The sequence below is a fragment of the Haliaeetus leucocephalus genome, unplaced genomic scaffold (genome assembly GCF_000737465.1).
Source record: "Haliaeetus leucocephalus isolate CR32 unplaced genomic scaffold, Haliaeetus_leucocephalus-4.0 Scaffold587, whole genome shotgun sequence".
NCBI classification, from domain to species: Eukaryota; Metazoa; Chordata; class Aves; order Accipitriformes; family Accipitridae; genus Haliaeetus; species Haliaeetus leucocephalus.
In genome coordinates, this window is record NW_010973023.1 from 524,107 (window position 1) to 551,533 (window position 27,427).

General features: G+C 45.5%; 1 long non-coding RNA gene across 1 annotated transcript; it reads right to left on the reverse strand.

Annotated features, from left to right (window-relative positions):
* Positions 1 to 27,427, reverse strand: LOC104838254. Its single transcript, XR_775043.1, has 7 exons — positions 27,321 to 27,427; positions 25,939 to 26,054; positions 21,760 to 21,845; positions 19,704 to 19,844; positions 12,655 to 12,832; positions 6,718 to 6,863; positions 1 to 73 (listed from the first exon to the last, which is right to left on the reverse strand). It is a non-coding gene; the product is annotated as an uncharacterized LOC104838254 (long non-coding RNA).

Genomic DNA, 27,427 nt, shown 5'->3' on the forward strand with positions numbered 1-27,427 from the left:
TGGTGATGGTGATGGTGGTCCTCACCCTCCTGGCAGGAGAGGACAACATCAGCTGCTCTGATTTCGGACCCATCTGCAAGGCAAGGGGAGGAAGAACTGTAAAATGGGTTTTATTTTTGGAGGGGAACCACCATGCTGCAAGCACCTCTTGCCAATATGCCCAGTTAGTGGTAGAGCATTTTCAGGGCCTTTTATTTGTAGCTGGTGGCTTTGTATTTTTTTTGATATAGAGAGGCGGAGTGACTCTCTGGAGAGGCTCGAGGGCTCACAAGGCAGTGCTGAAACCCTATCAGCATCTCCCCACAGCGTGGGGAGAGCGAACCCTTGTGGGGTGGCAGCGAGAGGAGCAACTCTCTGTTTAAAATGGAAAATGTTTTATGACCCCTTCTTGTAAGGCCAGGTCCTGCTGGAGGCTCACTATGCAAACCCTTACTGCATCCTTACAGCTTTTACACACTGACTTTTTAGAGGGAAAGGGCAGCAGCAAAGCCCTAGCCCATTTTGACCCCAATCATGGTCTGGTCCTTGCAGGGCTCTTGGCATCTGGGGAAGCTTTCGGGTGTCAAATGCTGGGAAAGGGATGAGTGCTCGGGAGGGAGGAAACCTCCTCATAGCCCAGATGCAGCTGATGCAGCCCCAGATGGATTCAGACCCCCATAAATCATCAGCAGCAAGACCCTCCCTGCCCAGTACCCCAAGGACACCCAGGAGATACACCTTTTCCAGCGCAGCCCCAAGCTGCTTCTCTTTGAAAAGCAAAAAATACATTAGGTTGGACTCCAAGTGATTCAGATGGCTAGCACTTATTTTATTCAGTTGTCTCATTTTCCTGGCCACAAGCTGCTTTCGGGAAGCTATTCGCAAAAATTACATATGATCTTTTTTTTAACTCACAGTCTGCTCATACCATCCCAGTCATTAACCAAGCCACTAAACAAGCTTTGATACAGCCCCACACTGGATGTCCGCTGCAGCCCTACCAGCGTGGCTAATCCTCAGGAAACAGTAAAAATAAGCCAATAACCCATCCAGCACTCTAAGCCCTTGTCTTTGTCATTTTCCAGAAACTCAGGGGTTGCTACCAGCTGATCCAAGGCAGAATTTCTAGTAATTTCCTCCAATTAGTATCTTTTTCCTTTACTTCATTTACACAACTTTCTGTAGAAAGCTTTACCATACCATGTGGCTTCTCATGTTTTACAGGGACAGCCAAACACCTTCTTGAAACAGCAACCGACTGCCCAGGCTGGGCTTAAAGAAACTCCGTGCTTTCTAGTAATACCTTAATATGGGAAAAACTTTGAGCTTTACTTTAACTTTGCCCCCTCTGATTTCCTGGTGACTTTGCCATATGAAAAGACACAGCAGAGTCCTTTGCTTGTCCAAAATGCCTCCCCCACCTCCCAGCAGCACGGGATTGACTGCTGGGCTGAAAATGTGTCCTCAAAAGCTTTGTTATTTGGCTGTTTTCCCTGTCATTTTTCACAAGAAACATCCAGGCGATATTTCGCAGCAAATAAAACCAGGCGTGAGAGCCCGACTTTCCTGGCAGCCACTCGGGGCGTGAAGCTGGCACGTAACTGCACGCTGCTGTGCTGTGCTGGAAAAAATGTCCCTGTCCCACTTGTGAACCAATTCAAAGCTGAAAACCTTTATCCTCCCTCTCCTAACCCTCTGGACAGGAGAAAACAAGTTTTTCTATAAAACCACTTAAAAGCAAAAAATTAGTGAAAGCCTAAATATCCCACTTACTTCTCACAGGGGCAGGAAAAAATCCAAAACCCGGGGAGAGGGGTGCAATCCAAACTGGCTGGCAGCAAGGTTTCTGAGCTCCTTCCTCACCACAGACACAGATAAGAAGCAGGTAAAGCCCAGCACACAGCACACAGGGAATTATTACCAAGGCCAGGCTGATGGGTGAAGGAGCCAAAGACATTCCTGCTTGCTTTCTTAATTTTTAAAAAAGTTCCAACTTGAAAAAAACCCACCCTTTCTGGAGGATTCATCCCCTTTGCTGGGGTCAGCAAATGCACAGTTCAAGCCACCCCACTGAGAGCCTTTTTGCAAGGGCGCATGGGGAGAGATGAGCTTATTTATCCCTACAGTGTGAACCCTTGACCACAGGCTGACTCTGATATGTCCCAAGGAGGGAGAAAAAAGCAGAGAGCTGGCACATGGCCAAAAGGCAACAAAATGAATGTGGTTGGAAAGTGGAGAGATCTGCATCCCCTGGAGAAGCCAAGTTTCCTACAGCTCGTACCAGCACCAGGGAGATGTGGGTTCTTCAGGAAAAAGCATCTACAATAATGTGCTGTGCTGAGTGATGGTGGGGGGACTTCAGAAGGCATACCTGGAAACCATCACCATAGGTCTAAATATCATCCTAAATATGCAGCTCCATTCCCACCATTACAAAAGATCCTGTATCATACTGCTGAAAAACTGCATTTGCATTCTCTGGTTTTTGGGATAGACTTAAGCTTGCTAAGCCCAGCTTTAATGTTATCAGGTGTGTAACAGAGCACAACAGTCCTGCAAAGTTCTTTAAAATTCATTAAAATCCTCAGAGGAGAAGGAGCCATGTGGGTGCTGCTCAGTTCCATATTCGCTGGGCACCTACTAAGCCAGGGCTGACAAGTGTCACTAAAACACATCAGGCTTTGACCCAAAATCCCATGTGAGGGCAGAAGTCTCTCTCCTGACTCCTCTTTTTATCATCCCACTTTCACATACAGCCAGCAGCTACCCCTTCATCTTCACTTACACTATCATCAAACAGCAGCAATGATAAAAAGTTATTTCCACGGGCAAGAGCCTGAAGTTATTTTGGCAAGGGGAAAATCACTAGGGTGAAAAACAAGGACCTGAGAAGTGGTGTGGGTTGCTGAAGAGGTTGGCTGGAGCAGGCTGTGTGTGCTGCTAGAGCAGGGTGGGCACGGGCACGACGCTGGGGCTCCCCGTGCTGCCAGAGGGAACAGCAATGTGGCACAGAGCACCCACTCACTGTTACAGAAAAGTCCTCGAACAAAGGTTCCTCAGGAACAGCTCTGTTATGCGATGGAATGGGAATAAGTGGGCCATTAAAAAAAATTAAATTAAATAGATGTCAGCTTGTTAGATGCTTTGGAGAGTTCACTCATACATGCACCCTGCACCCAGGCCACACACACTGCCCTGGCAATGCTGGAGCTTGCTCAGTGGTCCACATCCCTCCACTGGGATCTGGGACCTCCAAAGGCAGGGTACATTCCCCTCAGGCACACAAACAATGGGGAAATGTGTGCTGGTTGGCCAGGCAGATGACCAAGAAGCCATCCTGCTGTTTGCTGTGTATTTTTGTTGGTGAAAGAAGTAGCTGGTCCCCATCCTGGTATGGATCTGGAGATGAGCCAGGGAATGAAGTTTGCATAGGAAAAGATTCAATTATTTAATTCAGTTCTTGAATATTCTGAAAATGAACATGGGCTGCCAAATCAAACAGAATTAAAACACTAGCACAAACAGGAGGGAAAAAGTTAGGTGAACTTTTTGATTTATATGCTGGCTGAAAGCCTCTCCCTAGAGTTGCCTTTCATTTAAGGCTTTTAACAGTTTGTCTCACCAAGTGAAGACAATAACGATAGTGCTCACGTGTTGGGATTTTTGTGTTTCATTTTGCCTTCCTGCTGGCACAGGACACCACAACCCTTGCTCACGCTGGTGGTGAAGGATCAGTCTCTCATGCTTAGAAAAGGGACAAAAAGAGAAGGAAAGGAGCAAAAAGCAAGATTTCTAAGATTGATCTAAGCACATGGCATCTCCTCCACGTGGCTCTGTACCCCCACTTAGACCCACACAGGCAGCCTCTGCGCTCTTGGTAGAAGAGGATGCTCTTCTCTCCTCATCTGTCATGAGGCTCTTGGAGAGGTGCAAAAATCCCTGCCTCGTGATTTGCCACCCTCCACCATCCTGGTGCAGTGCAGCAATGTCCAATCCTGGTTTTAAAGCACTAGTACCTTATGTACTAGCTGCTTTTATAGCACCTTATGGTTCAACTGCATTTTTCACTTCTTTTGCTTTTGAGATTAATGAGTTTAAGTAGTTTATTTTCCTGGTACAAAATATTCACCACAAAAAAAAATCCCCAGAAGAAAACCAATTCTTCCATTTATATATTTACTTTTTGGCCAGATACTTCCAGCCTTGCAAAATAAAGTTTCAGACAACTTGGGTGGGGACTATTTGCTGTTGTGGCTTTGTGCAGCCCCGACCACGCACAGGGACATCCTACCTGGTGGCTGGCAGGGCCACAGGACCTACCTCTGTCAACGGGATGGAAGAGCTGATGTGGCTTGATCATGGTGAGGACCAGGCAATATCAAGACAGCTACGTAACTCCTTCAAATGAATGACAGCCAAGTAGATACCAAAAGGCAAAACCAAAGTGTAGGAGGTGGATGGTGAGAGGCACGATCTGCCTCTGTCTGAAGCAGGAGCATGGTGCTGCCGATAGTGCAATGAGCACCTAAGCAAGATAAGAAACCTTCCCCCAGTTCAGCCTCCACAGTCTAAGGGATTGCTAGCAGAGAGTAAGCTGTCCAGGGAGGCAAGGCATGAGCTAGGAGTGGGGTGACATGGATTTTCTGGGTCCCTATTCGGGACCAGCTTGCTGGACTAAAAGACGCTTGGCCCCTCACCAGCCTGTGTTGCCTTTTCTTTCAGCAAAACCAGGGAGCTTTCTGCAGCATTTTCTGTGGCTTGAGCTGAGCTCAGCTGGAACCAAGCCACTAGAAGAAGCAAAAGTGTGACCTGGTTTAATGTGAAAGTCCCAGGACAGTGTTTTTAGAAGCCTTCCATCAGTTTGTAGGAAAACATGAAGAAAAGGCAGAGAGGAGTGACAGCAGGTCCTGGGCTGGCTCCAAGGACTGCTAGCATGCACCACACGTTCCTCCAGCCATCTCCAAAAGGACTCTGGAAGAGCTCAGGGGAGCCATCGGGGTGGTATGTGCAAGTGAGGACACACTTGTCTTAAGGCCTTGGCATTCCCCAGCATCCCTCTCAGGGCACAGAAAGGACAACAGCTCTGCTTCTCCCAGGCTAACATAACCTCTGTGTGTGCATCACTAGGGAGAAAAGACAGCAGGGCATTTTTAAAATTTTTTTATTTTGCAGCTGGGCTAAGTCCACCATAAGGGTGCAACCACCGACATAGACTGCAAGTTTTTGGAGCAGGACTGTCTCTTTGTCCTGCAAGTGGGTTTCTGCACCGGCTTTGGGGTGCTCCAGTACTGTCCACCAAACAGCAACTTCCCATTTCCCTCTTGGGACAGAAAAGGAAACCACATATGGTGAGGGAAATTATACCCAAGGCCAAAACCAGCCTCATTAACAGAAGCACAAAGAAGAAAACAGCTTCACTCACAGCTTTGAGACATGCCTTTGCTAATTACTGTAAGGGAGAGTGACTATTGCCAGTGCCTCTAGCAGGCACCGCTGTTTCTGAAAAGCGTGTAAATGAGTGCTGTATTTTTAAAATATATATAAACAGTGTCTCAGTCAGCTATCTCTAGAGTCAAAGTAATGCAGAAGTGAGGTATCTACTTTGTCGTCGCCATCATTTCATTATTGCTACTGAAGTCTCCCAAGCCTGCACCGTGCTAGACACCAGCTGGAGTTCCTGGACTAGCAGTTCCTGTTGGACCCAATTCACAGAGTTTGTTGACCAAGCGGCTCTGAGATAGCACCCAGCTGACCTGGGCAGCTTAAGAATAACAGACATTTCCCCGAGCCTGCATGGCCTGGCTGCAACAGTCCTTAAACAACCGCCCATCTGCATCTTTAGGGGCTCCCACCCTCCGGCAACGGGCCAACTGGGACTGGTGGATCAGGGCAGAGGTTTCTGGGCCAGCCCAGAAGAAAGGTTGCAAACACCCTTTGCATTTGCCCTTTGCTCTTGCTGCTACTTCTGACCAGTACTGGGAAAGTGCTGGATGGTTCTTGGCCTGCTGAAGAGAAACAGCTTTAGCCTGAATTTTGCCCAAGGTTGCTCATTTTCATCTGCAGCCTGATGTGCAAAAAGCTCTCCTATTTCAGATGAGATTCTTCATCATTTTCTTCAGCCCCTGAACCTCTCACACGATTGCATTGGCACCGAAGCCAGAAAAGTTTAGTCATGGCCTATGTCCCTCCTGTGCCAAGGAGGACAGAAATAAAAACAACCACGTTTGAAGCCAGTTGATGGACTGAATCCCAGCCCAGAGTTAACAAACTAGACAGACATTCACCCTAGGAATTTATCCAGGCAAGAAAGCATTAGCCACATGGCTACCTTCTCAGTTAAATAAAAGGAACCTCTGATTCCAAAAAACTTAAGCTTTCAGGCTAATGAGCAAATAGGAAAAACCCACAAGGTGAGGAGTTTGAAAAGAAGTTTGTGTTATCAGGTATTGCCCAAGCACACAAGATCTGAGCCCTGCCTCAAGGAAATGGAAATGATCCTCCCTCCCCGCAGCAGCCAATGCTGGAGACCTCGTCTCCCTCTGCTCTCCTGCCCCAGTCTTGCCACCACCCCTCAGGAAGCTGTGCTTCCATCTCTGGCTGCAGCCTTCCAAAAAAAATGAGTCAAACCTCAGGAAAATCATGATGTTACCTTAAAATGAGGGGGTTTTAAAGAAAAACTGGCGTCATCTTTGTTTTACTGATTCCCATGGTTTTTAGGGGTTTCATACTGAAGCTTACCTGTGAATCCTTCCCCAGGAGGACTGGAGGCTCCCCACGAGCTGGAATTTCAGGGCAGGCCCCAGACCTGTGGAGCTGTATATTAAAAGTGGGCAGCTCCACAATCCTAATGACCACTACAGCTTTCACTCTTATTTTTCCTATTTCTGAAAGAAAAAATAAAGCAAAAGAAAAAACCCATTAAATGTTCCCTTGTTTTTAAAGCAGAAATTCCTAATTTGACTGCTGACACCATCTGAACCAGTCTCTGCTGCAGTTATTGCTCAGAGGGTGCTGAAGTGAAGTCTACCATGGAGCAAGGGCAGACAAAATTCAGGCCTCCCAACACTAAAACTCACTTTTCCACCCTCCAGCTCCATGCCCAGCTTGGCAGGGTCATGGTGCTGGAAGACGCAGCTGCAAATGTCCATTGCATGAATCGGGACTAGACTTTGCCCCTTTTTTCTGCTGAAGAACCATGCTGACTTTGTATAATGTGTGTATATGTATCTACACCTAGAGACATATAACGTGTTAAATCTAACTTCAGTAATCAGGGTTGGATGTGCATGAATGACTCCACTGATTTTTTTCTGGAGCATATATCCCTGTTCCTGATCCCCGATCTTAAAATAAGTGGAACAATAACACGAAAGCAGCTGCATGCTCCCTATTGATCCTGACATCCCTGCTGCTGCTGCTTCTCTGCACCCTGATAGCAGCAGCCCAATCAGAATTAGATCTGTATCTCTTCTGATTTTCTTGTATTTTACTCACACATTCAGGACAGGACTAAATGAGGACCGGACACTGTGCAAGAGACCAATGAAGCTCGCTGACTTGCTAACTAGCTCTGGTTTAGTTGCACAGCCATGCCTGACAACCCAGTGGGAACATCTGCGTGGAAGCGTGATGTGTTAGCTTTGGCTGTGCTGGTGCCAGATTTGGTTCTGAAACTAAGCTATGGAAGGAAGCTGTGGCCTGGATGCAATTTTCATCAATTCTGTAGAAAAACTAATTTCTGCAGACCTTCTCTGAAGGTCTTGAAGATCTCCACTGAGCTATATGGAGGGTCAGACTCTAAGAGATGTAAGAGGTGGGTGATACAAAACAGGCCACAGCAGGGCTGAGAGCTGGGGTGACAAACACATACGAAATAGCAAGCTGAGCTAGACTGCAGGGGCAACCAGTGAAACTCCACACAATGCATCACAAAACAGATGAGTTTTGCCACAGGGCTCCAGAAAGCCGAGACAACAGCTCCACAGATACTGTTAAGGAGCTTTTGGGAAGAAAATGCGTGGGAGAGAGAAAATTCTGGAGAGATGAGGGGCTGGGCAAATTTGTAATGGGGGAATGAATGTGGAGGGAAGTTGACTACAAAATAAGAGCTTGCATTGGTCAAATGGCTAAATTAAGGGGAACTTCATATGGAAAGACAAGCAATTCAAGTCCCTAGTCCTTAAATGGATAAAAATGCTCAGACACATTGGAAGCAACATCAGGACAAATGCCGCCCACAAGCAAGGCACAGACTGCACGACTGATAGATAGCTGTGGGCAAGACACTCTCAAGGACATCTGGAAGAAACTAGTGTCCAGAGCTACTGCTAAACAAATATGCTTTCTGGCTAAATATCTCATCTGTAAATTCCTTCTTGATACAATCTTGCTGCAGCCATCTAATCTAAAAACAAGATGTAAAAACTGTAATAGCAGAACATGACTGACACCTTGGGCTTCGGGTAAGTCATGTTGCCCAAAGCCTCGGGGCAAGACTAAAAATGTTGACAGTAGTTAAAACTAAAAATCAAAAAAGACCTGCAATCTTGGGATCCCAAGCAGAGAGAAAGTCTAGCTGCTCCTCTGGCCTTGATGGATCATTCCCAGGGTGAGGAATCCCATGGTATATTTGTGTTTCCTTCACTGTCACCTACCAGTCGTCTTCCCCACATTGCACAGATGTACCCTTGACTCTCTCCACCATTGAAAAACAGTCTTTTGCTGCTAAACTGTGCAAATAAACTCCCAGTATAGGACTTTCCAAGCTCCCATTTTAATTTGTTGTGCTAACAACATGCCCTAAACATTTAAGCCCTAGGGAATATCAGAGCGACATGAGCAGTAACACACCAACCGGCAGAGGTTGGATCCCAGAGAACAGTAGCTTCTTTTCAAGAAAGATACACTATTTAGGTTAAAGTTGATTTATTGGCAGTTACAGTTAAATTAAGGGGATTTTAGAGGGTGCAAAGTCCCCTACTACTTGTCAGATCTATGGCAAATGGTGCTGTCCTCCTTCCCTCGAGCACCATGGGGGCTGGTGACAGGGAGGCACATGCTGCAGTCACTACCATCCGCTTGCTGATCTTGCCCCCGAGAGTAGTCCTTGGCCAGGAAAAACATATGGGGATATTTCCATTTTAGGAAGTGAACTGTTATTTCACTTCTTCTGGCCAACACTGATTTATGTAATTTGACACTGATGAGGGACAGAGCCCTTGCACAACACACTCTACTGTCTACAGTACTTTCAATTTTCAGCAGATCTCCCCATCTCCTTTGCACTCAGTGATGGTTGCTTAGAGCACTTACAAACAGAAAGGCAGATGCAAGGACTGATTTCGGAACAATCTTCTTCATAGTTCGAGTGAACAATTATTGTGAAGATGAGAAATACTGCTTTGAATCATTTAGTAGCTAGTAAATGACATGGCTTTGATCTGAGCTGCATAATGTATCCTCTAAGCAAGCAAATCACAAGACACAGTGCACAGAGAAATGGTCCCCCAACAAGGACACAAAAACCCCACCCATCCCACTGAAGGCTGAAGGACAGTAAATAACACAACAGCAGGGGTATGTTTGAATGACAGCCGCGGCAGCTCTCAATTCAGAGATATAAGAACCAGGTAAACCATGTGCATGACCAGTCCAGGTCAGCCCAGGCCCTTGCATCTTCACTTCATCAAGGAGGCAACCAGATAATTTTTGCCAGATGTTCAGTTTATTGCACTCCTGCTTTGCTTTGCAATGCTTCTGCAGTGATGCTACCACAGGGCTGGATAGAACTTGCTACCTTGCAGAGCCCCCAGCCAGCTTTCCCAACGGAGGGTGCTGCAGCTCACAGCCCTGCTCTGCTCTGCTGCATGGTCACAACCCTACACAGAGTTTCATCAGGGGTGTGAGGAAAGGGTGACTGTGACAAGGGTTTCTGCTTGCAGATATGACTCACCAAAATCTGGCTTTGTGCTAACAGCTGGGCCCAGCTAACATTAGACCAATAAACCAATCCCATGGGGCAACGTATCTGGCACAGCCTTCCTACCACACTGGATTAATTGCCACCCAGGGCTGCCACAACACCATCAGTGCTTGGCCACCCACCAGCATGTGCCTCCAAAGGAGGCACCTCTGTGAAGAGTGGTAGCAACAGGACGTGATGTGATAAGACCATCAGAGAAGTACTGCTCTTCTTCCCCTCAACAGGGAAGGAAAGATTGCTGCATCACCAGAAATGGTCCGGCAGAGGATGTGGCTTCCAGGCCACTGGGACCATGAAGCATCTGAAGACTTGTCTATCACTTCATGCACGGATGGGCAGGTAGCCATAACGAGCTCCAGAGAGCTCGTGTTCAGCCCCAGGCCTATAAGGAAGGAAATATAAAGGGCTGTAACCTTAGGGATCAGGGCTGTTTTAAGATAGGACATACACACTTGGCCCAAAGCACACTCAAGACAGCCGCTTTGATCTCTCCTTGAATGCATTAATGTGCAGAGCGGAAATATCTGGCGTTCAGCTGGGACAACATACAGCACAGCTGGGGACCCTAGAGGAATCTGAGGCTTTCTGAACTTCTTCGAACACTTCCTTCTTTTTTTGCCTCCCTTTCCTTTTTTTCCTAAAAAGTGTTTCTTTTCCCAGAGAGAGATATTAAGTTCATGATGTAATAACTGTGGTGAGGGCTGTACTTTAAGTAAATTGGATGTGCAGTCATGGAAGTATGAAAAATTATGGGAAAAATATCTATGTTAAAATTAGCCTCCTCTCACTCAGCATTGTAGAGAATCGATCTTTAAATCCAAACTCTGCCTTCAGATACACACAACATTAACCAAAATTTGCAAGCATCATTCATAAGTGCATAGATAATTGTGCCTGGCTTAAAACAAGAAGTTTTACATGTTTTACTCTATTCTTGCACTGCATTAAAGCACAAGCCAGCTGCTCAGCAGCTGGGCTGGCTACTGCCAACCCACAGAGGTACCAGGGAAGTAGGGTCACTTTATCATGCCTTGACAGGGAAGACACCCACAAGAGGTGGGTATATTTGTACTTCTGAGACTTCTCACAGATATAACAGTTTTTGCAGTGTAACTGAAGACTTCTGAGTCTGGAGTTTCACAAACCAGGGGAGCCCCTACCTGTGCTTTCCCCAGAGTGGAAATAAGGATGTCCGGTGTCCACCAGTAGTTGCTCATTCCCCATGCATCCACCCCAGCAGTGGCTATTTTCTTTCCATCCTCACCCACTACAATCAGGAGCCTAAAAAGAGCCGAGGCAAGCTCTTAATGCTTTTTACTTCCCCGTGCATTTTGCTAGACTGAGCTGAGGCTATGGTTCAGTATTTCTGGACACTCACTTAGTAAGTCACTAGATAGTGTGTCAAAGTGAGTGCACCAAACTCATTTGAAAAGAGAAATTAAGATAATACAGCACCCTGCAAAGATCCTAAAAGTTAAACATCCATCTAAACTAGGCATGCAGGACTCTGTAGCTGATGGAAAGAGAAAGATGCAGCCACACGGGGTGAGTCAGTCTGTCCAAAGAGAGGTGGGAGGGATGCATATTTGAGCCAGCCTGCCATTCCCTTGGGAAGGCAAACCCCACTCTGCAATTTTTTACATTTTATCCCCCAAATACAGTAATTTCCAAATGACTTTTGTCCTTTTTTCAACATGTCCAATGTCTTTAGGAGCCTTCTGGAAGAAAGGGCCTCTATCCACATAGGCTGTAAGTCACTGGGAGGAAAGGGAAGCCCCTTGGACCTGGGGATGTAACTGGTTCACAGGGCTGCTTGTAAGTCTGAAATAGCCATAGGCGTCTGTGGGTACAGAAATCCATGCAGGGGCTGGGGGAGGGCTGGAAACAGTGACCAGTTGGGTCCCAAGCCAAACGAGGGCAAGATTTTTGCTCAGTGAGTCTGATGACCATGTCCGTTAGCCAAGGGAGGAATTTGACGAGAATGTCACCAGCATGACAGCCATGGAAATTGCTAGCAAAAAGCACAGAGCCAAAGGAGTGGGAAGAAGGAAGAAAGTCCCCGCAGAGTATATCCCACATACTATCTTCCTATCAGCAAGTATTCATTAGACATTCAACAGGCCGGGGCCAGCTCAGGTTTTCCGATATGCTCCTTTTCATCCCTGAAGAATACCACAGGCTTCTCTTAATTCAATCTCCCCAGGCAGTAATTACAAGATCAGGTTACATGGAAATAGTGGGACTGAGGTTTCAGGACATGCAGAAGCTTGCACACAATAAGTATTTTGCCAGGCTGACAGCCCACATGGTTGACACAGTGCCCACACCAAGGTATTTGAATTAGATACAAGACTTAGAAAGCCAAATCAGGTGAGGTGTGCTTTTTTGCTAAAGTTCTCCCATTACTGGAGGCCTGAAAAACCTGCAAGCAGCCTCTGCAAGGTCAATTCTGGAGACTGGGAGCAGGCAGGAAGTGGCAGGGAGCAGCGAGCATTACAGGAGTGCTCTGGGTTTGTGGCTACATGAAAAACATCTTTGCCAAGAGATGAGCACGTCTCCATCACTGCTGGCGGTCACCATACTGACGAGCAGCTCAAGGCTATTGAATGACAAGAGGTAGAGAGACAAACCACAGGGCTGCATGGGCCTGGGCCATGTGAAATGAAATTTTCAGCCACAGTCATCTTCCTTACCTCTGGTTTCCCATCCCGGTGAAAACAAGGAAGTAACAGCATTACTAAATGGCTTCCCACATGTTGCGTGAAGAAGGAGTGGGACAGGTCATTGCTGTTGGGTACAGACATGTTCCCTTGCATGCACGGATCCTCACTGGCTAAGGCAGACGCACATCTTGGTGGCACCAACCTGAAACTAGGACAGAGATACAGCTGGTGAAAACCTTGCAGAAGAGGGCAGCCAACCCAGTGGGTCAAGTCCTATCCACTACCATATATACAAGGCAGACATCCTACAGGCAGGCAGCAGTTCCTCCAAATAAGAACCTCACATGTGTGACTTGTATATAAAATGTCTGGGGCATAGGTTTTCTGCAAGACATGCCGTATTTTGCATGCTGGCATTATCTCAGTTATGTGAAAGGGAAGGTGGAAAGTCAGCTAAAAGCACTGACTGGGTCATGTGCAAAAGGAAGTAGTATCATGGATTTCTCTCAGGGGAAAAAAAACCAACAAAAACCCAGCAGATTTTAGAAATAGAGGCTCCTTAGATAAAGATAGCCCTGGCCAGCTGCCATCCCATGTAAACCCTTGCATATCACCAGCATGTCTTCCTCAGATTAAATACCTTGGACTACATTCAGAAATTATGTATGAACCTAAGAAGTTCAAAGGCCAAAAAAAGGTCTAGGACTTACGTATTTGCTGACATTCACCTCTGTATGAAGTCATAGGTACTCTCTCAAAAGGCTGCCAGGTGAAACCGGACAGACTTAAGGAAGAATCAATTTTTACCAGCTGAAGTTCTTTAAACTCACTGAATTTTCCTACTGCCCAAGTGAGAGAGCTTGTACTACCACAAGAACTGTCCAATATAAGTTTTTATTACATGATAAATATAAACAATGACAATTCATCTCATGTTACAAATGATTCTGCTACTGACATGCTAAAAAGCTGTTGCAAGTCTAGAGGACACCAAAGGTGTAAATATACTGGTTTAGGGTTTATTTCTTTTGATGGAAAAGTATATAAAAAAAACAGTTGTCCCTGGATACATTTGGGAGCACTGGAAAGATGTGGATAAGTGTCTTTATGCAATCCACTAGCATAAAGTAGTTCTTTCTGGCTCAAAGAGCAATCTCCAAAGCTAAAACTAGTGTTTTTGTCAGGATAAATTCCCCTTGGCTTTGAATAGGAGCTCCAAAGAGACTGAAAGGTCTATTTACTCACGTCACTTGACCTCTTGTATCTCCCAAGTTTTATTAACAGCATCCTGCTTCAATGGATTTGCTTTGAACAACACATCAAAAGTGTTGTTAGTGTAGGAGTTAGAACTATATTTGGTTGCAGGACCTTGTAACAGGAACCTTTTTTTTTTCCTAGAAAGCTCACAGAATGCTAAAAAAAAACCAAAACAAAAACCAAACCATAAAGGATGGAGCTGGCCTGGCCCAAACATTTGGTAGGTGAGACTGGAATGAAGCAGACCCTTGGCAAGCGGCATGCTATTATGCTATCTTAACAGACTGTTTATTCTAAACCTGGGTAACTGCAACATGATGAAAGGCTGGAAGCTGGACTATATTTCTCATCTTGTAAACAAAGTTAAAGGTGAACCCTTTCCTAAGATCTTTTACTTTAGCATTTGCTTTACATGTAGCATCTAACACTTCTGAACAAAGCCAAGACATCACAAAGCATAAATGTCAGCCTGACATGTCTCCAGACTCCTGGATTTCCATGGGAATCTGGAATTAAACTGGGAAAGCCTGAGGCAGGTTTCCTTGAATGAAGGAACAGCTGTTTAAAAGGCGATTAGAACACTTTGAAATCTGTAAACCCAAACAAATCTTGCTGCCGGGTAGCCTGTCACCAATCACCCTATGTGTAAATCTGTCCTAAAGCACTAGCAGTGTTGTGCATCTACTGAGTAAAACACCCTCTAATTCCTTACATGGGACTGTAGGAATGTCTTCAGAGCAGGCAGGAGTTGTAGCCTCCGCTTCAAGCCAGACTCCACTGCACCAGATTTCTACTTCAGCATACCACAAATATTGCAATCCCTACCCTTGTGTTGCAATCTGACCGGCCAGTCCTCGCCATTTCATCCAGTTTCACCCAGATGGAGTAAAAAAGTTTGCTGGCAGTGAAATCAGGCTATCCTTCAGATAAGCTGGAGTATAGGCCATACATATGATGCAAAGATGCACTCATCTACCCAAGTAGGACCATCAAACTGCAATAATCTGTTTAAGCACTTTTTTACTCCCAAATTTGACTTTTAAGTTTGGAACAATCCTGGTAAGCCACTAACTCTGAGCAAATTCAGAAAGATGCATGTATTAACCATCACTCTTGGGATAACCTTCAGAAATTAAGAATTTTGGATAGGATGAAGCTGTTGAGAAAACAATTTTATGCAGGATCATATCGATTGATTTCCTGTGATGCTACAGCTGAAGATACCACAAGTTTCAAGAGAGGGTTGAAAACTTCTGTTACCTCAAGGACACAGCAAAATTTTAAACAACAGGACAGAGTGGTTGCTCCTGAAAGAGCTTTACAGCACCTCACTACAGAAGGTTGGCATCTGGAGAAGCCATTGGCAAGACAGAATGGGAAACACAGGTAGCACCTGCTGGAGTTACTGGGGGTCCTGTTCCTACGTGGGAGTCCTGGGACCAGTGTTCATGGTTTCATCTCCCTCTGATTTCCTGCACAACCTTTGGGAAATAATTCCCTTCTCCACTCCTAAATTCTCCAGACATAAAACAGGAGGATTAACAATATCTGTCTTGGCTATTTTATGCAATGACACTAGGCAGGGACTCTTTGGCTCTGTGTGGTATCCAGCCTCAGGGTCAGTTAAAGCTCCTGGGTGCTGTTGTAATTCAGGTACATTTAATAACTGATATGAAAGCGGTAATGTTAAATTACTGCAGGTTCTGATTGCCAGACCACATGGGTCATGAAACAGGTATATAAAGGGACTCTCACACTAGCGAAATGAATGCATCCTTATCTCTGCAAAAAGAATCACACTCAGGAGGACTGGTAGGTATAACCTTTGTTCTCTGGAAAGCCCCAATATTTTTGTATAAGCTCCTAGATGGAACACGGCAAATTAAATAAAAACTGCATTGTGAAAATTTATCAGTGAATTGCTTAAAAAAACACAGAAATATAGTATAGTTTGCTTAAGTAATGCTGATTTTTTTTTTCTGGTAACATAAACCCTCTCCTTTTCAATGACACAGAAATAGTTTGTTGCAATAACAGTTAAAAAATAGAACATGGTATATAGCATACTGAAGTCATATTCTAATAAAAGGATCTCCATCAAAAAGGCATAGTACATAAAAATGAAATGTTTTGATAGTGTGAAAACAAAAACTGTACTGTCAAAATGTAGGAAACCTACGCCAGTCCAGGAAAACTAAGCTCCCTTTCTTGGCCGCTGTCCTGGGTTCAGCTGGGATAGAGTTAATTTTTACAGGAACCTGGGAGGTGGGGGGCATAGCCGGGGCAGCTGACCTGAACTGGCCAAGGAGCTATTCCATACCATGTGACATCATGCTCAGTATATAAATGGGGAGCGGGCCGGGGGGTGGTCTTGACTTTCGGTGGGGGAAGTGGCGGAGCGTCGGTCCCGGGTGGTGAGCAGTTGTACTGTGCATCACTCTTTTTGTATACTCGTTCATTAGTACCGTCGTTGTTGTTGTAATTTCTTTGTGTTGTCCCAGTAAACTGCCTTTATCTCAACCCTCGAGGTTCCAGGGTTTTTTTTTTCTCTCCTCCGTCTCCCCCCCATCCCACCGGAGGGGGGCGGGAGGAGTGAGCGAGCGGCTGCATGGTCCTTTGTTACCAGCTGGGCTGAAACCACGACAGCCACAAATGAAACATCCAGACATTTTTATCACAAGCCCTTTTGCCTCCCACTTGAGTGAGACTCCTGATAACTGATTTAGGAGTACAGCCTGATCCTGCCTGTCCCAGAGAAGTCAACGGCTTCCTTGAGGCAGATGTTGATGGCCAGTTGCAAAACTGCATGAGCAGAGGACGTCGCAGCCGACCTCCAAGCACGCATAGCTGCCTTGGGAGCAGCAGATGATTTGTACCCAAGTGCCTGACAGCAGTGCTAAGTGACCCTGCCCCATAAAAGCACTTCAATAAGGCTTCAGGGGTGATTAGGTCCATGGGACCCCACGTGCTCCTGGTAGGGCCCTGCTTCCCGTCTGGAAGCGAGCTCTTCCTAACCTCTGAAACACTCCTCTAAGGGACAGTGTGAGTATCCCAAAACAGAGTCATTCCACTGGCTTTGGGTCAGATTTGCAGAAAGCAAATGAAATCCAAGGCAAACCCTTGAGCATTTCATGGAAACATTCCCACTGGCTTCAGCAGGCTTTCATTTGGCTTTTTGGGCTACAGTCCAAAACACCAAGTTCTCCAGATAAGAGGTGGGTTTGAGTGACGAGGTAACACCTCAGAGATCCTTGGCTGCAGGCAGAGGCAGTCCTATCCCCTCTCTGAGCAAGGAGCTGGAAGGCACCCCTGCATGGCACACCAAGAAAGAAGTAATGTAGAGAACTATGTTGTTTTTGCCTTTGTCATGCAAATACAGATCATCTCCCCAAGTGCTCAAGAGCTTGAAACAGCTGTGCAGCTTCCTAAGGCAAAACTGCTGGAAGCCACTCCACTGTAATATTTCATAAAATAGTACACCCTGGTCTGTTTTCTTGCATGTGTATGTATATTATTTGTTTGCCCTACACATTGTATGCTGCAGAAGTATTTTCTATTTCCTGGCAATCCTGGAAATCATTAATGACCTCAGACCATAACAGCTGGTCTTGCCCTTCTTGTAAAAAAGAAGGAGCAAAATTTGCAACACCTGTTCAGAGTCCTATGGCCAGCTCTGCTAGTGAGAGCCCAGCGGTCCAGAGGGACCCAGATGCTCAGCATACACACAGCCTGTCCCAAGGCATGCTGTGGGCTGAGACACAGCCTTCAGGGACTTCCCTCTCTGAGCAGAGACTGCCTCATGTTTTTTGCAAATGTGCCTGGCTAATTTATACTGTGCGGCAATTCTATTTAGACATATGTTGGGGAAGCTGCTGTGTTCCCCTCCGGCTCAGGCAATGGATTTGCGTGAAGTTCAAGGTTGACCAGTACAACACATGCTGTGCTTTCACACTTGGACAATTTAGAGTCAAATCCTGTCTTCTTGACCGTGGTGCAACTGCTGTGATAGCAAACCTAAAGGGGAAGAACTGGCTGATCCTGAGCAGAGAGAAGAGGACATGTTCTCATTCTCTCTCATTAAAAGGGATATTGCAGGAGCAGTTACAGCCAGCACCAGGCATGCTAGGAGATGTACACAAGAACAAGGAGCAGCCTCTGCCTTAAAGAGCTTACACTCCAAACAGTTACAGACAAAAGTACTATCCCATTTAATTGCTGGAGAATTGAGGCAAAGGGGTTTAAAAGGCAGGTTTAAGGTCACGTGGAAAAAACCTCTGGCAGAGCAATGATCTGAACTCACTGTCCTGAAAGAAACCCAGCATCCCAGCCCAGCCCTTCATGCTATCTCCCTGCCTGACCCCCAACACACTTCCTGCACCGGATCTGTCCTGCTAAGGGTGCCAGCAATGCTGGGGAAACATTTTCCTTCTGGAGAAGAAAGTAAAGGGTGGGGTGAGATGAGACTGACTATGAGGGAATTGGGGATTATCATCACCATTATGGGGTTTCAGACTTTTTTTTGGTCTCTCTCCATTTTCAGCTTTGCAGATGGAGGAGAAACTACAGCTATCACCACTGAAAGTTTTCCCTGGCACTTTGATTGTTGCCCTGACTCTGACCCCTCTTAGAAGCAGAGCTGGGAAGAGAAAGGAGCCAGCAGCTGTGAGCAGCACAGCCATGCGGCTTCCTTAGCTGCAGCCTGACAGCAGTCAGAGGCTAAGTGCCTCTCTTTCTCTGTACAAGTGATAGAGGACCTGGCCAACAAGGATGGGGTGACCCTCAGTCCTAACTTCTGGAGCAGATGAGCTCCTTTTCACTTCATTAAAACCCTCCTTAGAGAGCCAGCCCCATTTGAGAAAGCACCTAAAAGCAGCTAGAGGAGCTTGGTCTTCACCACCAACATTTGACCAATCCTCTTCCTTTTAGGATTTAAAACTTGCAACAGCCCCTTTATTTCTATTTCTTATTTCTTTCGTAAGCAGTAAGTTTCTTGAGGGCAACAGACCATCCCTTTGACCTTGCTCACGTAACGCTCAGGGCGGTGGGTGCTATCACTGCACAAATAACTCAAGGAATTTCACAACAGATCCAATGTCTGCTCCCCCAGAAACAGTCCTGCAAGACAGCAGTGCCTGTCAGAGTTGCTGGTTGTTAGGATTGCTGTAATACTTTAAAGGCCTCACCACAGAGCAGTTTTACCTCAGGGACGTCACATGTATTCAATCATCTCCCAGTAGCCACCCCCAGTTCTCCCAACAGCTGCACAGAGAGAAAAATACCCACAGCCATGAGTCAAACAGCAATAACAGTTTAAAGATCCCAAAGTCTAATTTCCTCTGTCATTTGGGGCTTTTTCCCAAGCCTACTGACTGCCTGGGACTCTTCCCACTGACCTAAAAGGTCAGGGATTGGGCAAATGCAACTAGGCAGGGACTGCATCCCCACTGAAAAGCATCTATCTGTAAGGTGAACATCCTGGGGCAGGGTGGACTGGACTAGCTCCTCTGAAAATGTCCCATTTTAAGTTACTGCCTCTCACACTGCTCCTTCTGCCTCTTGCTCTCAACAATCGGCCTGTGAATGGGGTCTGTTATCAACATACTGAAATGTGCTTGCTTGTACAGGATGCAGACCTGCACCTGCTTCACTGCCCAGGGCCTGAGCCCTCCTGCTGAACACAGCTGAGCTGGCAGGAAGGGAGCTTGCTCAGGCATGGCCACCCTGTGGTCTCCACTGCTGCTCAGCACACTTCATGTCTCTGCTGCTGACATGCTCCTCACCACCATCAAACACAGCAGTGTTGGCTCAGCCTGCTCACTCACCTCCTTTACTCCAGGGAACAGCCTCTGCCTCTGGTGCAGGGCTTCAGCAGGCAGGCAGGCAAGCAGTCTGTCCTCGCAGCCCCTCAAACTCCTAGGGCCACCTCTGTTTCTGTAAAACCAGCTCCTTTCTTCAAGGATTTCCTAAAAGGGAGGAGCAGAAGAGCAAAGAGGTGAAATTCTGTTTTCAGTTAACTCCATCCCTCCTGCCTGCAGTCAGGGCTGAGCTTTCATCCACTCCCCCTGGGTTTTGCAGAGCAGATCCTGGAAGTCCCTGCCCTGTGCTGGGGTCTCTGCTCACTACATGCCACAGGTTTAATTCCTGCTCTCCCTCTCCTCCCCACCTTTTGGGCCACACTGCACAACCTAGTCCTCCACCCTGGCATTAAACTTTTCTGGGACTTTGGGTTAAAAAGAACATCAGAGAAGGTTTTTTGTGGGTTGGGGTTTTTTTGTTTGTTTGCTTGTTTTTTTCAATAGGAAAAGCCCTCTCAAAGCCTTTCACTGGTGATGCTTATTCTAGCATGGTCCACTCGGAAAGCTGACCAAGGGCAGACAAGCAAAAAAGATAAAAGTAAGAAGCTGGATCCAAGTGGCAGGTCCTATGGAGCACGGGGATCTCACACAAGGAGCTGCAGGGAGGTCAGTTCTTGATTAGAGGGGAGCCTGCCTTTGCCAACAACATTAAAGACCATCCTCAGGAGAGGTGATTTCAGCTCCTGGCTCTGACATGGGCCTCCTGCCTGACTTGGCCAACTCACTTCATCTTTACCCCTTTCTCCAATAGCAGCAATATTTCTTTTGCTCTGTCTTGTCTATATATATCACAAGTTTTTTTGGAGGAAGGGTAGGGTTAGGCATGTGCTTTCTGGGCTTTGCTGAGCCATGGCTGTGATTTACCAGAGCTGCTGGGTACAATCCTAATGTCTGCCTTGCTGACAAACTGTAAATGCCTTTTCAGTCCAAAGAGGATCCTGGCTCTGCTTAGCTTTTTTTAAAACCAATTAGTTATTACAGACATGTCTCAGCTATTAGCACATCATTAATCAACATATCACAAAGACAGCGGCTTTTTTGATATTTCAGGCCCATCTCCAAGAGACTATTCTAATTGTTGATGACTACTTTGCCTATATTCTTGAGATGTGCTTTCTTGCTGTGTGTTTTTGGATGCAGTTTTCTCCCACTCACCTCATGAAAAAATCTCATTTTGTCAGAAAAAGAAAATGTGTTTTTATTACAAAGGAATTTATCTGTATCAGGGAAGGGTAGTTGGTTTTTTTTTTCAGGTCCAGGATAAGTTTCCTAGTTAGATAGAAAAAGCACAGCCCAGCATAGTCAGTTCTAACCTGAAGAGCAGCAGACTAAATTTTGATTAATGCATCTACTGAGACAGAGCAGCCCTTTAAAGAAGTATTTCCAGACCCCACAAAGGGTTGGGATCAACTAGGGTATTGACTCTTACGAATGCCATTTTCTCTGCCCCCATCCTCATTTGGGAAAAAAAAAAAAACACTTCCAGGAATATTTCTGAGATGACTATTATTATCATGATATATACAAACTGTTCTAGAGGCAAAACACTATTTGGTGTTGATTAGGCTTGATTATAACAGTGCAATCAAGGTACCATTGCCACTACTCTGAGCCAAAGGGTGCGCCTTCTCTAAAGAGCAGGTATTAGTATCCCTTCAATGGGACATGATGGCCATCATGGTCAGACTTGGGCAGCAAAGGGAATTAAAGCAGCTGTAAGGAGGAGTTCAGCTCTGTCTTCCCATTCTCTCATCTATGGCTTCTGTTAGGGTTTCACAGAGTCAACCTGGCCCAGAGCAGCCACAGTGTAAGGTGTATATGGGAGGCCTGTTTCACAGCCAGTTTTCCCCACCTGCCTGATGCATCTCCCCATATGCTACATTTCAAGCAGGATGCCTGGAGCCTTGGCCTCAGTTTCTTTACCCCAGCTGTGCAAAAGAAAGACAAGGATATTTTTGATAAGTGCAACCTTACACCAAGGAAGTCCTGCAACTTTCTTTTTGGAAAGAGACATTTGGCTCACCGGTTTTCAAGTAGTTGCTCTCCTAGTTTTTCAGCTTTCTCCTCCACTTCAGTGTTAAATATCTCATGGTTAATTTCAGCTGTGACCTAAAAGAAAAGGAACTACATTCATTCTTTTTGTATTTCTTTCCCTGCTCCTGAGCCAACAGGCAAAGCTTTATGAGCTGGTATTTTTCCCTCCCACCTCCCTCATGCCCTGAAGTTTGCAATAAGCATTTGCTTCAGGATTTCATGCACTCAGCCCACGAGAGGTGCTTGGTCTCTTAGGCTATGTGCATGATGCTCTCCAGGTCTGTACACTGTGATTCCCAAGAATAGTGAAGCCAAGAATTGCATCTCAGCTGCTGATAGGCAATCAGTTCCCATCAGCTTTCCAGTGCGCATCCCCAGAGAGTGATTGAGGGCTTGAAAACTGATGCCAAAAGCCAATGGCCCAAGACAGACAGGAAACAGAACAGTTTCTGTTTAACAAAGAGAACACTCCTGAGACAGGCTGGGATGAGGGGGAGGAGGGAAGGGCCTTTCCAAGACTCTACCGTGGAAAAGAAGGAACACTTGGCGTTAACAGGGCTGCCTTTTGTCTCCTTCCCCCTTGATTTCTGCAGATCCTTTTAAGACATGAACATAAGCGACAGACAACAGAGCTGAAGGCTCTCTGCCAGTTTTGCTGCCCTCGTATTTCTGTTTCCATCACCATAATCCCATGGAAATCCGGATTAACACATTTTCAGCAATATATATATTTATAACAGGACCCTTGAGACACAATGCTTCTTCTGCTGTAAAGCAAATGTCAGCTTAAGAACAGTTAATTCTATTGACTAGAAGGGAGTAACAGCTCTTATTTTTGTTCGCTGGCAATATCTAACCCTTTAAATGATATCAGATGGGCATGAGTCAACAACCTAGCCTTGAATAATGTGCCGCTTAGACTGCCTATAAATAGATTTTTCTTTCCCTCTTTCATATAAAGCTAGCTCCTACAACAGCTATGCACACAGCCAAGGGGTCTGTTGGGGACAGACAGACACATGCCTGGAACAAGGGGGTATTGAGGTAGCTGCATTCCCTGTAATCTCTTCCTGCCAGAGGGGCCACTAAAAATACAGTAGCCACCGAGTTGCTTTAGCTCTCTTTATGGCTGGGTGGTGCAGGAGCAGAGAACAGCAGCCAAATTCTTCATATCTCTTTAGTCTCGGCTGAAAAAAGCTCCAAAGCAGATGATAATTAAGCCCTTAATATTTCCAATAGATTTAAAATATGTCTATTTTTACCACACAGACATGCAGAGCCAGGAACACACACTGCACACAGACAGGGAGCGGCAGCTCTATTCTGCCTGCTTAGACAGCTGGAGCCTTTACAGTGATACATCTGGGAGATGGAGAACTTAAATAAAAGTTGGCTTTAATGGAGTTTTCACTCAAACTTCAGTATTTTGCCAAGCCAGGTGATATTGAGGATACTGAATTATTTTAATCAGCTACAGGAAAAGGCTGTATTACCTCTTTTTGAGGGGATACAACATCACATTAGGCCTCAGGGAACAGGCCCCAGGAGCAATGAAATTGAAGTTCAGCCTTTCTCCCAGAACTGGGCCCAGTCAAACATGCCTAATGGCCCTCTGGGCTGGCTCGCAGCAAGGAAGTGATACAGCATCATACCCTGCTGGCTGTCATTCCTCAAGCCAATGGAGAAGACAACCATAGGCAGCTGAGTCAGCCTGGGGTGAATTCTGGTGGGAGTCTAGACCACAGGTTGTAGCTGCTACACCCACTGAACTGGTGAACGTATCCACCAAATACTATACCCACTAGTGACCTGAATTCTGTAACTAACTCTACAGCCTAATGACAGATTTCAGGGCCAGGGTTGCTACTGGTGATAATTTTAGCAGAAACCTGTTTCGCCTAAGAAAAATGTCACAATCTCTACCTTAGAGCAGAGGCCATTCACAAAAAGTCTTGATACTTCAAGGCCAAGTTTCATTTAACTGAAGATTACACGTTTACCTATCTGAAAAGTTCATCAACTTTTGTTCAGATCATTTGGTTTGTATCTGTTTTATAGGATAAACAGGCAGGAACATTCAGGCAAGTTCACAAGAGCTCTCTGCTCCCACGTTGCGTGCTGAAATGAATGGGGAAAATTTTATGTTCATTTAGGGTCTCTTGTCGGGATTTTCTTTCTTGTCTTTAAAGAGAATTCATTCAGGATGGTGAATGCCAAAATCTTGGCTTCATCTGTGGGATTTTACAAAACTCCTATTGTTGTTCTAACCCTGACCGACGGAAATGGAGATCATTCACCACTTATTTCAAGAGAAGTGGAGTTCATAGGGTAAGTGCTTTGGAAAAATCCCATCTTATGTCTCACAGCTGCTAAGGGTTTATGAAAATCTTGTCCCCCATTGCAGGCCATATGTAAGAGATGAGATGTTTGGAAAAATGTCCTACGGAACCTAGGAATGATGATAAGGAGGAGACCAAGACCACGCAATTAGGTTAGAAACTGCCCATTCCTCATCACACGTTGAGAGTAATGAAGGTCTAGCTCACACCATGGTGCACAGCAGAGAATAGAAGTTGCTGTCAGGGGATTAACAGGCCATGATTTTGCAACATGCAACAACAAAAAAAAATCCCCAGTAAGTGAGCCAGCAGAAATCAATCTTTGTGTCAAATACTGTATGTACTGGGACAGAGTAACCAGCTCTGCTCGGACTCTTAAGTTTGGTGACTGAGTCTTCTCACTCTCCACCTGCTAAATGGGATCCAAAGGTTTTCCCACTGGGTTTGACAGAAATAGATACACATGTAACAACTCTGTGATCGCAAGGCAAACTTCCTTCTATTGCAGTTCAGGCAGGGCCCAGTCACACTACAGAATATAAATCAGTCGCAGTTTACAGTCTGTCAGATATGGTCATATTTCTTCATATTTATGCTTTTCTCCTGCCCACAGACTGAGTCTGAAAGGCATTTAAGATTCTCTCCATTAGTCAAAGATTTCAGCAAATATGTGACAGACCTGCACAATGGAGAATGGCAGCTCAGTGAAAACCAGTTCTCGGAGGGCTGCGCATATGCCATACAATCAATTTGTGCATCCAGAGTAGATCTGAGCCTTCCATGCAAGAGGTAGACTCATTGCTGCCTGAATATGCTGAGAAATCCCGGAGCAAACAGCAGCCGCCCTAGGAAGGGGAAGCCCCACATTGCTGGAGATCATCTGGCCCAGTATATAAAGGATTACAGATTACACAAACAGCCAAGAAATCCCCAGGGAGGTGTGGTTGGCATAAAATTTCTCACTATTGTCAGCCCTAAGAACAGAGCTGAAATGAATGAGCATAGTCCACTCATGCAATAATGTCATGTAACATCGTTCATGCAATAACTGTGCTCTGAGACACTGTGGATAGCACATGTGCTCCCACCTGGACCAGATTATCCCACCCTGCTATAGGATACTCTCTCTCCTGTAATTCAGTGTTACATTCTTCTTGTCCTCCACACTTATCTACTTTCCACGACAGCTTTGACACTAGGCACTGCATGTCCTTCAGTTATAAATTCAGAGACTAAGGCCAGAAGGAAGCACCACATTACCTCAACCAAACACTGGTTTTAATCTAATTATCCTTCATCATGCCTATCTTTCGATCTTATTCTAAAGTCCACAAGGGGTGAAGAATCTACCATTTGGTGAAAAGTAGAAAAGCTATACACAGTCCAAAGAGTGAGATGCAAAAGAAAAGTCAGTAGAAATGTCATCTATTTTACTCCAGAGCTAAATCTCCGTCCTTCCAGAATATTATAAACACACAATTACTTTGGAAGCTGGTAACGTCTGACTCTGAGATCCACAGACAATCACAGACCTAAATAAAGACAAGGCATTGTGTCTTTCAAGTACCTAAGCAAAAGAGAAAGCCTAAAGGAAGCAGCAGGAGGCACGCCTGTATAAGGAGGAAGGCAGACAGAGCTTTTGAGGCACAGAGCCTGCTGAAGAGAGTTGGAGATTTCTGACAAGGAAACTGTTTTGTTTCTTTTGAGATCATAGCAACAGGACATCACGTACATGCCGTGTAAGTAAATCATGATTCTTCCAAGGAATACCTCTCTCCAAATAATATAATCAGTTTCTCCTCTTAATCGACACTCCCCCCCCCCCAAACCTGCCAGGCCAGAGGGACAACACTATCCTCATCCAGCACATGTTCTGTTTTTCCAAAAGCATTTCCCAGCTTTAATTCCAAGGTGGTGAGCCCTCTCATCCAGATCTTTGAGCAGCCTATTCTGGAGATACATAAATCACAGATAAGGAGGTGACCTAGCCAGTTCTTGGAAACAATGTAAAACCAATGCTTGTTTGCTTTCAGCTGCTTTCTCCCATGGCTGCTGCTGGGCACTGATCTGCGAGTTTCTGACCTGTTTTCAGCTCAGATACAAGCCATTCTCCCACAGCAGCTTTGTAGGTAGCAGTTATCTTTGCTCTGGTCTCCCTTAGCTGTCACAGTCCGGCAACCCCCCCAAGCCTAGATTAAGACATGGGATTTCAAGAAACTGGGAACTCTCCTCCAGTCGTTGGCTGGCTTCAGTTTCAGGCACAGATTGTTGGAAAGCATCCCAGGTTACGTCCCACCTTGTAGTAAGGAATGCCTTTGTACTCTTTGACCACCTCTTTTTCCTGCAGAGCACAACTGAAGACAGTTACACCATTGTATATCTGGATTGCAAGAAACTGAAACACTTCAAACCTGTGTGCTACCTGGAGACCACAGAGAAAACATGGCCTTTTCCAACACTATCAGCAGTGTTGGAAAGTGGGGAAATAATTGCTCCATGAAAGTGTTTTGTCCTACTAATTAGCTCCTTCACTGATTAGCAATTTCAGCACTGGCTCAAAAGAAACAAAAGCAGAGACTAACCCTAGAACCAAAGATGAGTTGGTGTAAACTGGCACCATTTCATTGCTATCAGTCTTTCTCTACTGATTACTGAGGGTCTCACTCATTGTGTTGAATCCAGTGAATGACTTGTGTATGCAGGAAACCCGAGGTGTCACCAGCTGTCCTGAAGCGGGCTGATAGCAGAAAACTTCCCAACACGAAGAACAAAGTTACTGTCATCAATGGTCATATTCCCGTATATTTCTGTTTGCATTCCTCCTTTCTCTTCCAGCTTCTTTTGGCCTTGCAAACAGGGAGAAATTATAGCTATCACATTCTTCTTTCATTGTATCATTTCAAGTAGTTTACTTCAGGGGCTTCTTTGGAAATACTTACAGAGGTGTAATTCTCATTACAGACTAACCTGCTCTGACACTGTTACGTGGGAAAACTGAAAGTCACCCTAATAAGAAGCTTAATTGAACTCTTCTGCTCAGCCTGGAAATAGACACTCTGCTACGTATATCTGTGATATCTGAAAAATTTCAAGGCAGAGACATAGTAGTAAAAAATATAAGAACCTGGAGATAAATAGACTCAAGTAGCTCCTGGGTTGAAAACTGCTGAAGGACAGGAGAGTGTAAGGGGGAAACATCACATATACCAACCTTAAGCTTCACCCTTTTCAGGCATCCACTCATGGCCACTGCTGTAGACACGATACTGGGCAAGATGGACCCTTGGGCCCACCTAATACAGCTATTCTTAACAGAGT